Below are 17,978 nucleotides of genomic sequence, written 5' to 3' on the forward strand. Positions count from 1 at the left end.
GGAACATTGGATATAAGATATAGATGATAATCCATACGACTTGGCTTGGTAGAAATATAATATATGAAGATCCATTAATTCTGCATGAAGTAGCCAAGCCTCCAATTCCCTCCACATGCACCTATTGATCAAGTTTGAGCTTGTTGGTCCCCAACCAAGTTGGGTCCTAAGAGGTTAGTCACAATAGGCTTGGCAACCCAAATGGTTCTTTTCTTGAAACCACTTTGAGTTCCAACAAACTTGGCAAACACATTGCCATCCTTATCCTTCCCTAGAGAATAATCATCATCAACAATTATAGGGTTAGATAAGGTACCACCTAAGCATGAAGAAGCAAGATGCCCCTTCTCACGACATAAGTAGCAAGTGTTCCCTTTTTTGTTCTTTATTGATTTCTTCTCTTGGGGAACATTATCTTGATTCTTCTTGGGAAGTGGCCTATCTTCAACTTGAGGTCGAGCTTGACCTTGACCTTGACCTTGTGGCCGTTTGCCTTGTTGTTTCTCACTTAAGTGCTTCTTCTTCTTCAATGGGCATGATCTAACATGGTGCCCTTCAATTTTGCACTTGAAGCAAACAATCTTGGGCGAATCCTTGACTTTGTCTTGGCCCTTCTTCTTGTTGTTCTTGTTCTTGCTCTTGGACTTGTTCTTGTTATTGCAGTTGAATCCAAGTCCACTCTTGTCATTGGGGGATTATTGCACACTTAGCATCTTGTCAAGTGAGGATTTCCCTTCATGACGCTTTTCCAAGTCTTTCTTCAAAGAAAGGACTTGGGCCTCGAGCTCTTTGATTTTCTCTACATGGTTAGTAGAAATACAAGTACTAGAGGAAGTAGAAGCTTCATTGTTAGAGCAACAAGGTAAGGCAAGTAATCCAACACAAGGTGTATCAATAGTTTGACTAGATGGATTACAAGGACTAGCACATGAAAATATAGCATTTGTAGTAGAGATTGTGCTAATGTCCACATGAGGCTCACAAGCTCATCATAGGAGGTTAGGAGATCCTCAAGAGAGTTTGAGAGCGTTGTATTGCTTTCTTCCAATTTCCTACAATTGCTAGTTAGCCAATCAAGTTGAGCCCTTAGCTCAACATTCTCCTTTAAGATAGACTAGTCTTCAGCCCGTGCACCTGCACGGTCTAGTTAATCATATTCATTATCTGATAAACCTGAATTCTATTTTTGAAAATTCCACAACGTAATCACAAATTCATGGGGCCAATGGGGCCAAAAACTAAAAATCTTCGGTTTTGAGATCTTGTAGAATCCAATAGCATATCGCCTAAGAAAGGCACCTTATATTTCTAGTTTTTATTTCTAGTTTTTATTAAGTGATTCTGGTCACAGGGCCGGCGTTCTTAGATATATGAGTTGTATGGGAGTCTCTCAAGAAAGAGCTATTTTTTTTAACAAAGAGAGGCGTGGGAGGTGCCAATTACATTCAATTTATAGGCAATGATACATCGTTTATTATACATCCCTATGCAATAAGAGATGTGAGAGTCGAAATTTAGAAGGGTAGTTCCTATGAGAAAAAATAGAGCAATTAAAGATAAACTTGGGCAGAGACTGCCTTATCGCCTGTTGCACGTATATGGGCTTGTGCATCCAAGTCCCTTCTGATGTGATATACAATATGGTAGGAAGACTGGGAAATATTTCTGTACTGAGCTAGCTGCTGCCTGATCTCCCATGGGACCTGAGGTTGTGCCAACGATGAGGTTGTTGCAGCTCTTGCAGGTGCGACGTTGTCCATTAGAAAAGCAACTTGTTTAATTTTCAGCAGATTTGTCACCTTTGACTCAAGAATAAGAGCTTCAGATTCAGCTTGAGGACAGATGTGTCTTCGGAATGGAGGCTTCAAGCATTGCATCCAGACTGCATCTGAGTAGAATCTAGAGCATGTAATTTATAGGTCGGAAGTAATTGTCTCCCCTTGCTTCAGCGTGTCTCACTGTTCTTCTACCTGGACAAAATAAGAAATATTGGGTGTAGTGGAATGTACACAGGGAGCGCTTGAATCATGTCGACCATCTCCATTTTTTTTTAATTGCTTGCGCCATTAGACTAATCTGAAATGGGCTTCCAGATTTCCTGCCAAAGAGGTAATCGTTTCAAGATTTCCACACACATCAAATGAAAGTTAAAACATTCTGTAAGGCACTAAGGCTGCATGTGGATGATCCATACTTAAAATGTTCAGAATAAATTTAGTTAGGGGGCTGCAATTGTTGACAATATATTCTGTGAGAAGAAAGTTGGCAATGCACTCCTAAGATATCTCCAGCCAAAAGTTTTCACTCTGGGGTGATTTTCCTATTCTCTCATATCTGTTTTAGAACATGAACAATGGTTGTACTTGTCTTGGCGCTGGTTCACCATGTTCCTCTGGATTTTGAAAACCTGCACGATATGCTGATTTTGTAGTGTATTTACCTGATTTAGTTAGCTTCCAGCATAGAATATCTTCATCTTGAGAGGTAATGATTGTTATTTGCTTCGACTGCTGAAAGAGCATATATATGAGTTGGCAGTTCCATTCTCTCTGATAGGCAACCAAAGGTCTTTTACACATCCTGGGTAAACAAAACCTATTTCATCAATCCAGCAAAAGTGCCAAACGTGTTGTAAATTAAATGCTTACTCATGGTGAAGAATATTTAATACATATCATACTGGTATTATTATACACTGATTGAAAGAAAAAAATAATTGAATGAAGGCACAATTCGATATGCTATTGAATCTAGAATCATGCAAGGATATAGTAACCTTTGTGATAACAGATTTATCATCTAACATGCGAAAAAGTAGATGGGGGAATGGAGATGATTTCACCGTCAAAATAATTATACATGCATACAAATATCTTGTGATGATTCAACAATTATGTAAATAATTTAAGCATAGTGGAGATTAATCTTGGTAAACTGTAATATGCATGGTAAGCGATAATAATATGAATATATTGTGCTCTTTTTTAATAAGATATAAAGGTTACCCACATAGAAACAAAGACTGATGTGCTTGAGATTGTGCAGCTCAACTGCTAAAAAGAGCTATTTACAGGACCAACCTTAAGGTGTAGCATCTGACGCATTATAGTTAACAATATGGCACACGAAAATTCGTATTTCTACACCGAACACAATTATAATCAACAGGGAACACTTTTGACCGATGGTTACGATCTACACTAACACAAATGGTATATGTTGTACTTGTTTTATTGTATTTAAGGTAATATTCCTTTCAAACTAATGAAAATTGTGTCACCCTCAAGATCTTTCATCAAAAAATTCAATTTGGCATTTTTTCAAATTTGAAACTCTTTTTTGCATCGGTATTATTGTTTTCGAAAAAATGAAATCAATAGTCCGTGATCTATTCCCCATAAACAGAATTGTTTACTTGTGCAGGGAGAACGTTACTCAACTGAATATATTTTAGTCCAATCCTAATAGATGTACCGAGGCTGATTTTAGTAACCAATAACCGGAATATTGAGAAATATACACACAGTGCATCACCTTCTGCGGACCAAAAGAATCATATACTACTGTTTTTATTTAAACTACATTGCTGTGCACTAACTAATCATTAGTGAACTGAAGACTGCTACTTCCCCTAGATGATCAAACCATGCAAGGTGCAGGATGCAGCTATGTAGAATTGTGGAGCATTGACATATCAGTTCACGTAACCTTATGGAGTGGTATTAGATTTGAGTGAAAATTATCCAGAACATGAATCAATTATGGACACGGCTAGGGAGCACTCGGATCGGATGCTAGATTGTCCACCAAAGCACTCACCCTAAAATAGAAAGTTTGGCATATAACACGTCCATTTAATGTCATACGTTTTTTTTTAAAGTAATAACTTACAAACTATTTGTCAAATTTGCGATCCGCTTTCACCGTTGGGTCTCTCGCGACGAGATCTTCGAAACTAGATCTCATTTGTATATGTTTCGATAAACTTTTTTTCGAAAACCAATTCAGATGTTGCGGAAAAGCAACTCTAGTATTATAGCGATGCAACTTCGTACAAAGAGTTAGTTACACTATTTTTTTTGTATATATTTTATACCAACTTAATTTCTAAGATACTCAGTTAGCAACAACCGTCATCAACACTTGCATTGAGATATCAACTTTGCTCTACTAGCTGCTAGTCATACTTTGGGAATGGTGTTTTGGCACATGGGAGCATATGCTCCCTTTATTTTGAAATGCATGTTACATATATTTTGATATTTCAAAAAAATTGAAACGAAAAATTCGAACGTACATCTTCATGTGCTACACGCTCATAAAGTCGTTTCATAAAAATCTGACTTGTCGTGTGACGTGTGTAAAAAGGACAAAATTCAATGCTGAAAATAAGGCTTTTCAGAAGATAATTTTTCTCTTTTTTACATAGACCACAAAATATATTGGTTCCTCGCGAAACTTGACAAACGTACGTATATTGTGGAGATGTACATGTAGAATTTTTTTTCAAAATTTTTCGACATTTCGAAATATAATTTTTTGATAGAGGGAGCATATGCACCCGGGAGCCGAATTGAATTTCTGTCATACTTTCTAGTAGTAACTTGATTTTCGATGTATACAACTTAGTAGCAACAAAATACAAGTTCATATCAAACAGAGCGCAACTTTGGTGCATCGGCATGCAACTTCACGATAATGCATTTGATAAAGAGTGATGCTAGCTGACTTAGTACTAGCGGTAGCAAGTTAGACATGATGTTATGCAAGTTCACGATAATGCAGCCCAACTCCACAATATTATTCCTAGCCAACTCAGTATTAGTGGTACACAACATATTTGTGGTGCTAGCAGATTTAGTGCTAGAGGTAGGCTACTTAGATGTGGTGTTAGACAACTTAGGGTGTGTTTGGTAGCCCGGGTCAACTGAGAATTGGAATCTCCTCTCATACAAGCTGACCTTAGCATAGTTGAGGTCAGATTTTCTAGTGTGTTTGGTGGCTCGGGTCATCGGAGACGTGCTGAGTGCATCTCTTGTTTGGTGGGTCGTATTAGGTGAGAATAGAACAGGAGGTCAAAAATTTACACAAAGGCCCATCCATACAAAAAGAAACGTGATTCGGGTCCCTGCATACAAAATAAAAAAGCGATCGGGTCCCTGCATATAAAATAAAAAAGCCATCGGATCCCTAAAAACGCAATCAGGTCCCTGGAGCTCCGGTGAGGGAGCTCCGGCGAGGTAGCGCCGGTGAGGGAGGCGGACGTGGCTGGAGGAGGTGCAAGGCGGCGCGAGGCCGAGGCGGCTGTGGCTGGAGGCGGCGCGAGGCCGAGGCAGCCGTTGCTCGCGACCGTGGCTGGAGACGGGGCGAGGCCATGGTGGCGCGAGGCCGATGTGGCGCTGGCCTGCTCGCGTGAGGAAACGTTCGATGCGGCGCTGCCCTGCTCGACGTCCTCGTCCGGCGCGACGACTCCTCCTAGGGATGGGGCAGAGATAGGTGGGGAGAGGCGGTTGGGTCGCGGGAGTGGGGCGGAGCGGGAGGAGGCCCAACGCGAGCTCCTCGTCGGCGGAGGAGCGCCGGAGCGGGAGGAGGGCCGGCATGCGAGCTCCTCGTCGGCGTAGGAGCGCCGGAGCGGTAGGAGGGCATGGGGACGGTTGCAGGAAGGAGGAGGCGACGGTGGCTCTCTAGGAGGAGGACGGGAGGGAGAGCAAGATTGGGGGGAAATGAGGAGGGGCTTGGGGGTCTGGGGGGAGGAGGCGCGCGCGGGGCCCATGCTACAGTATTTTGCGGGGATGAGTTCAGCCTGGGCGACCTGAGAAGCTCGATTCGGCCTTCGCTGCTCGGCAGGGCTCTGGCCCCTTTTTCGTATCTTCTCAGCACTGTGGAGGTGGGAAGAACCGGTCTAACAAACAAAGGATCCCCTCAAAATCTCTGTTGGGAGGAGACTTTCTCAGCAGCCCCGGTCTACCAAACACACCCTTAGTGATAGTGGTAAGGAACTTCAGTGCAGTGGTAACCGTTCTCACTGTAGGAAAATTACGCGAAATGCAACTGAAGTTATAAGATACGCAGGGTAGCCATCCCCATTGTAGGCAAGTTACGCGAGATGCAACTTCACATATAAGATACGCAACTTAGCATTAGAAGTATACAACTTAGCAATAGTGGATATAAAACTTAGCACTAAAGGGTATACATCATAGCAACAATGGATATGCAACTAAGCATAAGTGGGATACCACTTAGCAACTTAGCAATAATGGGCATGAAACTTTGCAATATGATGTATTCAACTAAACACTAGTGAGTATGCAACTTAACACTAATGGATCAACAACTTAATACAGCTAAATACTAGTGGATATGCAACTTAACACTAATGAGTATACAACTTAAAACTAGTGGGTATGCAACCTAATACTAATGAGTGTACAACTTAGCAATAGTGTTTATGCAACTTAGCACATGTGTGAGTAACAATTAACTGCTTACAAACACGACTTACCAAATATGTTAGCGAACAATTTATTGTGTATAAAATACAGCTTAGCTTGCCTATGAGACTAAAAATACTGCTGGAAAAAATACATCATTTAACTAAGTCTAAAAGGGCTGAATGAAAACATGTGCTTGCTCTAGTGATGGTTCTGAAATCAACCCAAAATTTCACGGTGAAAATGTCTCAGAAATTCGCCGTGGTTGTCACCACCATTTACAACTTAACAAATGTGTGAGAGAATAATATATTGTACGCAAAATACAACTTAGCTCATGAGAGTGGATTTTGTATACCCAAACATGGGTGTGGGTCTATCATGTGTCGTTGATTGTTTCCTAGAGATTGGCTGGGGTCGGTTGAACATTTTCTCTCACCCATTATGTTGCAGCCTATTTAATCTGTCACATCATTTTTTTACGTTTATACGAGCGCAGAGTTTTCGCCCCATCTAGAACCACGAGACGCCGGCCCGGATAATCGCCATGCCCTTTCTTCTCCACTTCTTCTAGTTCCTCCCGCCGGAATCACCTTCTCGTTGCAGGTGAAAATCCAGATCTTTTCTCCGCGCCCCACCTTGCACGATTTGCACCACCTGCCTTTCGTCGCCGGCGTGGCTGCTCGGTGGTGCAGCTACTCCAACTCCCGTCCTCTCCGTTGTGCCGCCGGCGCGCAGGTACATCACGTCGTTGTGTGTCCTCCATTTCTTCTCTCACTCCCCTCTCCTTGCCTTGCTGATGTACTGAGTACTGATGGTGTCTTGGTCCACGTGCAGGCAATGGGGGCTTGAAAAAGTCCAGGACAAATGGTTTCCCGCAGCTTGGAAGGGGCCGAAATCGATGGCTGAACATCTAGGAAACAATCAACGGCACAGGATACTCCCACACCCATGGTTGTGTGTACAAATGTATTTCCTCTTAACTTATCCATGAAACCAATAATGCCACCGGCAAAATTCAATTTACCACATGTGTAAAGCAACAATTTTACAGTCTACAAACACAACTTCACAAATGTTTGAGTGAACAATTTCTTGTTTGCAAAATACAACTGAGCTCATATGTGAAACCAATAATACCGCTGAAAAAATATAACTTGCCACATGTGTGAAGAAACAAATTTGTTGTCTCCATGAAAAACACGACTTTAAAAATGTGTGAGTAAACAAATTATTGTGTGCAAAATATAACTTAGAGCATCTTCAGTCGCGTCCCCCAAACCGTCCCCCAAAGGGATTTGGGCCGAGCCGGATAAAAAAACATTCCCAGCCGTGTCTTCCAAACACTTTTTTGTCCGGCGCGCCCGATACGGTGTCCAGCGTCCCGAGCCCGTACCCGCTCCACAGGGGGCGCTCCGGACACGCTTAACACAACGAAAAGCAAGACGAGACGTGGCGGGACCAACGCGTTAGCGGCTCAGAAGCGTAAAACCCAAAAGATACAGCATTCGACTAAGATGCAGCATTCGACTAAGCCCAAAAGACCTAAACGGAAAGTATGTGAAAATTCGTTCAGATTTGAGGACTAAAATGGGAAAAGGACGAAGAGATAAGGTCCCTTTGCTCGTTTCCTTCCTGCAGAGTCAACGATGCTCCTCTTCCCCTTTGGCCTTATCTCCCTCATGCGAGCACAGTCAAGAGATGAAAGGCTCGCCTGCAGGGGGAAGAAGATGTTACAGGCCTCCACAAGGGCGCGAGCGACGGCAGCCCACACGAGATCGATCCAGCAGTGTTCCACTTCCATCGGTTGCCATCGGCGGTTGACTCGAGGAGATAGCGGAGTAGCTCGAGGGGGGAGTAGGGAGGACCGGGCGCGGGGGAATCGGAGCACTCGGCGGCGCGGCCCGGTGCGGCGCGGCGCGGTAGGAGGACCGCGACGAGGTGCGCAGAGCCCTTGGCGGCATGGTAGGGAGACCCGCAGGGGGCAGGCGGCGGGCGCGGTAGGGAGACCTGCAGCGCCGCAGGGGACCGGAGGCGAGCGCGCGCGGTCGAGGGCTGGCCAGCGGAAGGAACAGACGCCTGAGGGAACGGCGGCGCACGCTGGTCGCTGGACGCCGGCGGTAGGCAAGATCGAGGTGGGCTTCCCAGTCCCGTGGGAAAATGTCGGGTCCAGGTGCCGATATGTCGGGAGGAAGCTCGCCCGCGCGACGCTATCTGGCGCGTTTGAGCGGATCGGACGGTCACAAATCGGATGCTCTCGGATGCTCGCTTTGTCAAATAACATCCGAGCACTTTTTAGCAGTTGGGATCAATTAGAGCAAGAACAATAACATAGCCAGCTACCGGCTATATAGTCATACCATGTCACATAAAGCTTTCATAAATAAAGCTTCATACAATAAACTGGCTATTAGGTTGGCTGTATAAATATTTTAGTATTAAATGGTTGCATGTGAATGTGTGTGCATGCAAGACTCAAAACATGGGAACAGCCGGCTACATCATCCATGGTAGGCTACATGCGGGCTGTAGCATTTTAAAATTTGTGCTATAGCCAGGCTACAAGTGAAGCGCCAACTCTCTTCTCTCTCCTCTTTTCTCTCTCTTCTACATAAGATTTTGCTAATATTTAATGTCTTATAGCCTGCTGAGTAGGATTTATTGTAACTTGCTCTTATAGAGATACCTGGTTGATTAGTGGGCACAGGAGCCCGTGCCACTATGAGGTGAATAACTGCTCTACCAGTCCGTAGTAGTACATCCTTCGCTGGCGTCGTCACCAACAGCGGCGGCAGAATCTCCATCAAAGTGCCATTGGCGCTCAACTCCTCCTCTGCAATTCTTTCGTGGGGAATCTATCTCCTAGACTGCAGCTTTGTTAGAAATTCAAAGGTTAGAGAGAAAGGGGATCAGGGAGAAACAGAGCTGCTGAACTTACCATCGCCCGAAGCCTCACGGACGGCGGAGGCACCCATATATGCATCAAACTGCTGTCGGTACACAAAATTCCTCAATTACAATACCATCGTGGGAGAGATTTGTCTGCTGGACACTCTGGTCTGATTCAAAGGCTAGAGATGAAGGAGATTAGGGGCAGACAAAGCTGCTGGATCGGATTCTACCTTCTTACTGAATCGGAGGGGAGACGCGGCGAGGCGAACGATGAGGAAGAGCGGCGGTAGGGGTCGCTCGGCGGCTATGCGCGAGAGTTTTGTTCGGCGTCCTATGCTTTTTTTAGGGTTGCATCGTGAACTTTTTCCTAGTATTTTGTTTGCGTGCTGGAACAGGCCACGACACGCCAGACATTGATCCGACGGCTACAGGTCGCTATTAGTTAAAAATCGGATGGATAATTATGAGTTTTGTGGAATTAACGTGGTGCTTTGTTGGGAGTCTCCAATTAGTAAATATATAAGATGCTTCACAAGAAGTAGAGTTAGTAGCACAAGCATCAACAATAGATTTTTCATTTTCAAGCATATAGGATTCAAATTTTTGTGTAAGCATAGAGTTAGCATGCTTCTCATCTTTTAACTCTTGCTTGAGGAGAACAATTCTTATTCTCCTATTTTTAATATGAGACTCTAACTCCACTATGGTTTCCTTGTATTTATTCAAGGTTTCCATAGAGTGTTCAAGATTAGCACGAGCTTCTTTATTACCATGAAGAGAAGCATATACCATCCACATATCATGCAACAAGGTATTATATTCTTCATCATTATCATCATCATCATCATCATCCTCATCATTAGAGGATGTGTAGTCAAAGTAGGAGATACCTATGATCCATTTGCCATAAGGCACATGTGCATACCGGAGGATGGTAATGAGAATATTCTTGAATCCCCATTTGAAATCGTGTCTTGATCCATAGAGTGTTCGGTTCCCTTTACATTGTTAGTCAACAAACAACTAGAGGAAATAGAAGCATTTTGATTATGGAAACTAGACAAGGCAAGCATATCATCATGAGATCTATGTAAGCAATTTACACATGATATGCAAGGACTATCAACACAAGCATGTAGACTATTTTTAGTGCTCTACGTGTTCAAGTACAAAGAGGAAACATTGCAATGGGATAGAGATGAAGAATCATCACTATTGAGCACAATATCAATATTGCAATTTTCCTCACCACTCACCATATCATTACCTTGTGTCTTGCAACACGTTGGTGAAGTGGAAGAAGATGATAAATCATCACGGCCGGAGGTGGAAGCAACTTGGAGCTCTTCATGATGTGAAGGGAAGAGAGCTGCTCGGAGACACCACCGACCAAATGAGAAATGGATCCACCAAACATTTCCTTAAGCTTGATACACATCTCATGAGACGACTTTCGCTTTATATATATCAAGAACCTACGAAAATCTGGTTTCAAGGAGAATAAAAGCTCGTTAGATACTTGAGCTTCAAGATGTAAGTTTTTCTCATCCTCTAAAGATAGATTTTGAGGATCCATCGGAGGAAAAACCTACATCTAGAAATTGCTCTATATTTGGACACAAGGTCCGAAGGTTATAAAGCAAGCAATTTCTCCACAAAAGATAATTTGTGCCATCAAAGATAATTGTGTCATTGTGCACTATATTACTAGCCGATATCTTTACTCTCAAGGCGGTGAAGCCTTAAACAAGGAGTGACCTTGCGTTGATACCAATTGAAAGGACGAGATGTCGCCTAGAGGGGGGGTGAATAGGCGTTGAAAAACTCTTACAGATTTGTCTTGTAAGAATGCGGAATTAAACTAACGTTTAGTTTACAAGCACAAACCCTAAATATGCTAAGCTCAACTAAGTGTAACAAAACCAACTAGAGCTAAGCAAGATAGGCACAAGATATATGTAGCATAAGTGATAGCAAGATATATGTACTTCAAGCACGATGGCTATCACAAGGAAAGAGAGCTCGGGTATAGAAATAACCGAGGCACGCGGAGACGAGGATGTATTCCCATGTTCCCTTCCTTTGCAAGAAGGTACATCACGTTTGGAGGAGTGGAGGTTCCACGAAGGATTCCCCGCGCCACGAAGACTCACCCTATTCTCCGAGCCACACCCACGAAGGATAATGGTCCTTTCCTTATGGTTAGCTTTTCCTCCACTCCGGAGATGGCAAGCTCCACGAAGGAGAAGCCCGGGCCTCTTCACAATCCTCCTTCAAGAGATCACCGGAGCATGATACGTCTCAAACGTATCTATAATTTCTTATGTTCCATGATACTTTTATGATGATACTCACATGTTTTACACACATTATATGTCATATTTATGCATTTTACGGCACTAACCTATTGACGAGATGTCGAAGAGCCAGTTGTTGTTTTCTGCTGTTTTTGGTTTCAGAAATCCTAGTAAGGAAATATTCTCGGAATTGGACGAAATCAACGCCCAGGGGCCTATTTTTCCACGAAGCTTCCAGAAGACCGGAGGACTTACGAAGTGGGTCCACGAGGCGCCGCCACACTAGGGCGGCGCGGCCAGCAAGGGGCCCGCGCCGGCCTGTTGTGTGGGGCCCTCGTGTGGCCCCCTGACCTGCCCTTCCGCCTACTTAAAGCCTCCGTCGCGAAACCCCCAGTACCGAGAGCCACGATACGGAAAATCTTCCAGAGACGCCGCCGCCGCCAATCCCATCTCGGGGATTCAGGAGATCGCCTCCGGCACCCCGCCGGAGAGGGGAATCATCTCTCGGAGGTCTCTTCATCGCCATGATCGCCTCCGGATCGATGTGTGAGTAGTTCACCCCTGGACTATGGGTCCATAGCAGTAGCTAGATGGTTGTCTTCTCCCCATTGTGCTATCATGTTAGATCTTGTGAGCTGCCTATCATGATCAAGATCATCTATTTGTAATCCTTCATGTTGTGTTTGTTGGGATCCGATGAATATTGAATACTATGTCAAGTTGATTATCAATCTATCATATATATTATTTATGTTCTTGCATGCTCTCCGTTGCTAGTAGAGGCTCTGGCCAAGTTGATACTTGTGACTCCAAGAGGTGGTATTTATGCTCGATAGTGGTTTCATGCCTCCATTAAATCTGGGACAGTGACAGAAAGTTCTAAGGTTGTGGATGTGCTGTTGCTACTAGGGATAAAACATCGATGCTTTGTCTAAGGATATTTGTGTTGATTACATTACGCACCATACTTAATGCAATTGTCCGTTGTTTACAACTTAATACCTGGAGGGGGTTCGGATGATAACCCGAAAGTGGACTCTTTAGGCATAGATGCATGCCGGATAGCGGTCTATGTACTTTGTCGTAATGCCCTGATTAAATCTCATAGTACTCATCATGATATATGTATGTGCATTGTTATGCCTTCTTTATTTGTCAATTGCCCAACTGTAATTTGTTTACCCAACATCTGCTATCTTATGGGAGAGACACCGCTAGTGATCTTTGGACCCCGGTCCTATTCTTTACATCTGAAATACAATCTGCTGCAATTATTCTTTACTGTTCTTTGCAAACAACCATCATCATCCACACTATACATCTAATCTTTTGTTTACAGCAAGCCGGTGAGATTGACAACCTCGCTGTTACGTTGGGGCAAAGTTCTGTGATTGTGTTGTGCAGGTTCCACGTTGGCGCCGGAATCCCTGGTGTTGCGCCGCACTACACTCCGCCACCATCAACCTTCAACGTGCTTCTTGACTCCTACTGGTTCGATTAAACCTTGGTTTCTTACTGAGGGAAACTTGCTACTGTGCGCATCACACCTTCCTCTTGGGGTTCCCAACGGACGTGTCAACTACACGCATCAAGCAAATTTCTGGCGCCGTTGCCGGGGAGATCAAGACACGTTGCAAGGGGAGTCTCCACTTCCAATCCCTTTACTTTGTTTTTGTCTTGCTTTGTTTTTACTTTATTTACTGCTTTGTTTGCTGCATTATATCAAAAGACACAAAAATTAGTTGCTAGTTTTACTTTATTTACTGTCTTGTTCTCTATATTAAAAACACAAAAAAATTAGTTACTTGCATTTACTTTATTTAGTTTGCTTTATTTACTACTACTAAAAATGAGTAATCCGGAAGTTGAAGTTCGTTCATTTAAGCAACAAGGGGGAGAAAGTTTTAAAGATGCTTGGTATAGAATTAGTGATGCTCATCATAGGTGCATTAAGAAACACTCCACTATTATACTACTTAGGAACTTTTATGTTGGTATCTCTAGCTGGAATAGGTATGTTCTTGATACTCTTGCGGGAGGTAATTTCCTAGGCACTCCGGCTTTAGAAGCTAGTTGCATTATTGAGAGTCTAGTTGGAATACCACATGTTAATGAAGCTAAAATTGAAATCTCTCTTGAAGATGTCATGAAAAAGTTGGAAGCCATAGAAAAAGATCTTCCAAGTATTGAGACTAAATTGGGAATATTACTTAATAGCACTGATAAACTTGATAAATCTCTAGGTGGAATTAATGAGAGAATTGCTGTTTTAGAAACTTGTGCTACTCATGATAATCGAACCCATAGGATTAGTGAACTTGAAGAAGCTATGGAAACCTTGGGTTCAACTTTTTCTTCTCTTAAGTTTAAGGAGAAAGCTTATGTGGGTAAGGAGCAAAAGTTTATGTATGTCTCTAAAGTGCCTAAACCAAAAAACTATTATAGGCCTAAAATTGACAAAGCCCTTAGCACCACTACGGATGGGGGAGCATCTAAGATACCTATTGATGTTGATGCTTCATCTCTTGATAATACTTGATACACACTTTCTGCGCCTAGCTGAAAGGCGTTAAAGAAAAGCGCTTATGGGAGACAACCCATTATTTTACTTCTGCACTTTATTTTATATTTGAGTCTTGGAAGTTGTTTACTACTGTAGCAACCTCTCCTTATCTTTATTTTATTGCATTATTGTGCCAAGTAAAGTCTTTGATAGTAAGCCAATACTAGATTTGGATTACTGCGCAGGAACAGATTTCTTGCTGTCACGAATATGAGCAGTAGGCTCTGTAGAAAAATCAAAAAAATCTGCCAATTTACGTGCGTGATCCTCAGATATGTACGCAACTTTCATTCAATTTGGGCATTTTCATCTGAGCAAGTCTGGTGACATTTTAAAATTCTTCTTTACGAACTGTTCTGTTTTGACAGATTCTGCCTTTTATTTCGCATTGCCTGTTTTGCTATGTTTGATGGATTTCTTTGTTCCATTAACTTTCAGTAGCTTTGTGCAATGTCCAGAAGTGTTAAGAATGATTATGTCACCTCTGAATATATGAATTATGCACTGACCCTCTAATGAGTTTGTTTTGAGTTTGGTGTGGATGAAGTTTTCAAGGGTCAAGAGATGATGATGATACAATATGATCAAGAAGAGTGAAAAGTCAAAGCTTGGGGATGCCCCCGTGGTTCATCCCTGCATATTTTAAGAAGACTCAAGCGTCTAAGCTTGGGGATGCCCAAGGCATCCCTTCTTCATCGACAACTTATCAGGTTTCTCTAGTGAAACTATATTTTTATTCCGTCACATCTTATGTGCTTTACTTGGAGCGTCTGTTTGTTTTTGTTTTTATTTGAATAAATCGGATCCTAGCATTCTTTGTTTGGGAGAGAGACATGCTCCGCTGTTTCGTTTGAACACATGTGTTCTTAGCTTTATCTTTAATGTTCATTGCGAAATTTGAACTACTTCATTCATTGCTATATGGTTGGAAACGGAAAATGCCGCATGTGGTAAATGGTATAATGTCTTAAATAATGTGATACTTGGCAATTGTTGTGCTCATATAGATCATGTTTAAGCTCTTGCATCATGTACCTTGTACTCATTAATGAATAACTACATAGAGCTTGTTAAAATTTGGTTTGCATGATTGATCTCTAGAGTCTAGATATTTTCTCGGTTGAGGTGTTTGAACAACAAGGAGACAATATAAAGTCTTATAATAGTTACAATATGTTCATATGTGAGCTTTGCTGCACCTTTTGTACTTGAGTTTGCTTCAAACAACCTTGCTAGCCTAGCCTTGTGTTGAGAGGAATTCTTCTCGTGCATCCAAATCCTTGAGCCAATAACCATGCCATTTATGTCCACCATACCTACCTACCACATGGTATTTCTCCGCCATTTCAAAGTACATTACTTGAGTGCTACATTTAAAATTCTATTCTTTGTCTTTGCAATATATAGCTCATGGGACAAATAGCTTTAAAAACTATTGTGGTGAAGAATATGTACTTATGTGTTTTATTTCTTAATAAGTTGCTTGTTGAGCGGTAACCATGTTTCTGGGGACGCCATCAACTTTTACCTTTGTTGAATATCATGTGAGTTGCTATGCATGTTCGTCTTGTCTGAAGTAAGGGCGGTTTTCACAATCAAATGGTTTGAGTATGCATACTGTTAGAGAAGAACATTGGGCCGCTAACTAAATCCATGATTCATGGTGGAAGTTTCAGTGTGGACAACTAATCCTCAATCTCTTATGAGAATATTAACTGTTGTTGAATGCTTATGCATTAAAGAGGAGTTCATTATCTGTTGTCTATGTTGTCACGGTATGGATGTCTAAGTTGAGAATAATCAAAAGCGAGAAATCCGATGCGAGCTTTCTCCTTAGACCTTTGTACAGGCGGCATAGAGGTACCCCTTTGTGACACTTGGTTGAAACATATGCTATGCAATGATAATCGGTGTTAATCCAAGCTAATTAGGACAAGGCTGCGAGCACTATTAGTATACTATGCATGAGGCTTGCAACTTATAAGATATCTTATACATAACACATATGCTTTATTACTACCGTTGACAAAATTGTTTCTTGTTTTCAAAATGAAAAGCTCTAGCACAAATATAGTAATCAATGCTTCCCTCTGCGAAGGGCCTATCTTCTACTTTATTGTTGAGTCAGTTTACCTATTCTTTCTATTCCAGAAGCAAACACTTGTGTCAACTGTGTGCATTGATTCTTACATGTTTACCTATTGCACTTGTTATATTGCTTTGTGTTGACAATTATCCATGAGATAAATATGTTGAAGTTGAAAGCAACCGCTGAAACTTAATCTTCCTTTGTGTTGCTTCAATGCCTTTACTTTGAATTTATTGCTTTATGAATAACTCTTATGCAAGTCTTATTGATGCTTGTCTTGAAAGTATTTTTCATGAAAAGTCTTTGCTATATGATTCATTTGTTTACTCATTATCTTCATCATTGCTTCGAATCGCTGCATTCATCTCATATGCTTTACAATAGTATGATCAAGATTATGATAGCATGTCACTTCAGAAATTATCTTTGTTATCGTTTACCTACTCGAGGGCGAGTAGGAACTAAGCTTGGGGATGCTTGATACGTCCCAAACGTATCTATAATTTCTTATGTTCCATGCTACTTTTATGATGATACTCACATGTTTTATACACATTATATGTCATATTTATGCATTTTCCGGCACTAACCTATTGACGAGATGCCGAAGAGCCGCTTTCGTTTTCTGCTGTTTTTGGTTTCAGAAATCCTAGTAAGGAATATTCTCGGAATTGGACGAAATCAACGCCCAGGGGCCTATTTTTCCACGAAGCTTCCAGAAGACCGGAGGACTTACGAAGTGGGGCCACGAGGCGCCGCCACACTAGGGCGGCGCGGCCAGCAAGGGGCCCGCGCCGGCCTGTTGTGTGGGGCCCTCGTGTGGCCCCCTGACCTGCCCTTCCGCCTACTTAAAGCCTCCGTCGCGAAACCCCCAGTACCGAGAGCCACGATACGGAAAACCTTCCGCAGACGCCGCCGCCGCCAATCCCATCTCGGGGGATTCAGGAGATCGCCTCCGGCACCCTGCCGGAGAGGGGAATCATCTCCCGGAGGTCTCTTCATCGCCATGATCGCCTCCGGATCGATGTGTGAGTAGTTCACCCCTGGACTATGGGTCCATAGCAGTAGCTAGATGGTTGTCTTCTCCCCATTGTGCTATCATGTTAGATCTTGTGAGCTGCCTATCATGATCAAGATCATCTATTTGTAATCCTTCATGTTGTGTTTGTTGGGATCCGATGAATATTGAATACTATGTCAAGTTGATTATCAATCTATCATATATGTTATTTATGTTCTTGCATGCTCTCCGTTGCTAGTAGAGGCTCTGGCCAAGTTGATACTTGTGACTCCAAGAGGGGGTATTTATGCTCGATAGTGGGTTCATGCCTCCATTAAATCTGGGACAGTGACAGAAGGTTCTAAGGTTGTGGATGTGCTGTTGCTACTAGGGATAAAACATAGATGCTTTGTCTAAGGATATTTGTGTTGATTACATTACGCACCATACTTAATGCAATTGTTTGTTGTTTACAACTTAATACTGGAGGGGGTCGGATGATAACCTCGAAAGTGGACTTTTTAGGCATAGATGCATGCTCGGATAGCGGTCTATGTACTTTGTCGTAATGCCCCGATTAAATCTCATAGTACTCATCATGATATATGTATGTGCATTGTTATGCCTTCTTTATTTGTCAATTGCCCAACTCGTAATTTGTTTACCCAACATCTGCTATCTTATGGGAGAGACACCGCTAGTG

The sequence above is a fragment of the Lolium rigidum genome, chromosome 7 (genome assembly GCF_022539505.1).
Source record: "Lolium rigidum isolate FL_2022 chromosome 7, APGP_CSIRO_Lrig_0.1, whole genome shotgun sequence".
Lineage (NCBI taxonomy): Eukaryota > Viridiplantae > Streptophyta > Magnoliopsida > Poales > Poaceae > Lolium > Lolium rigidum.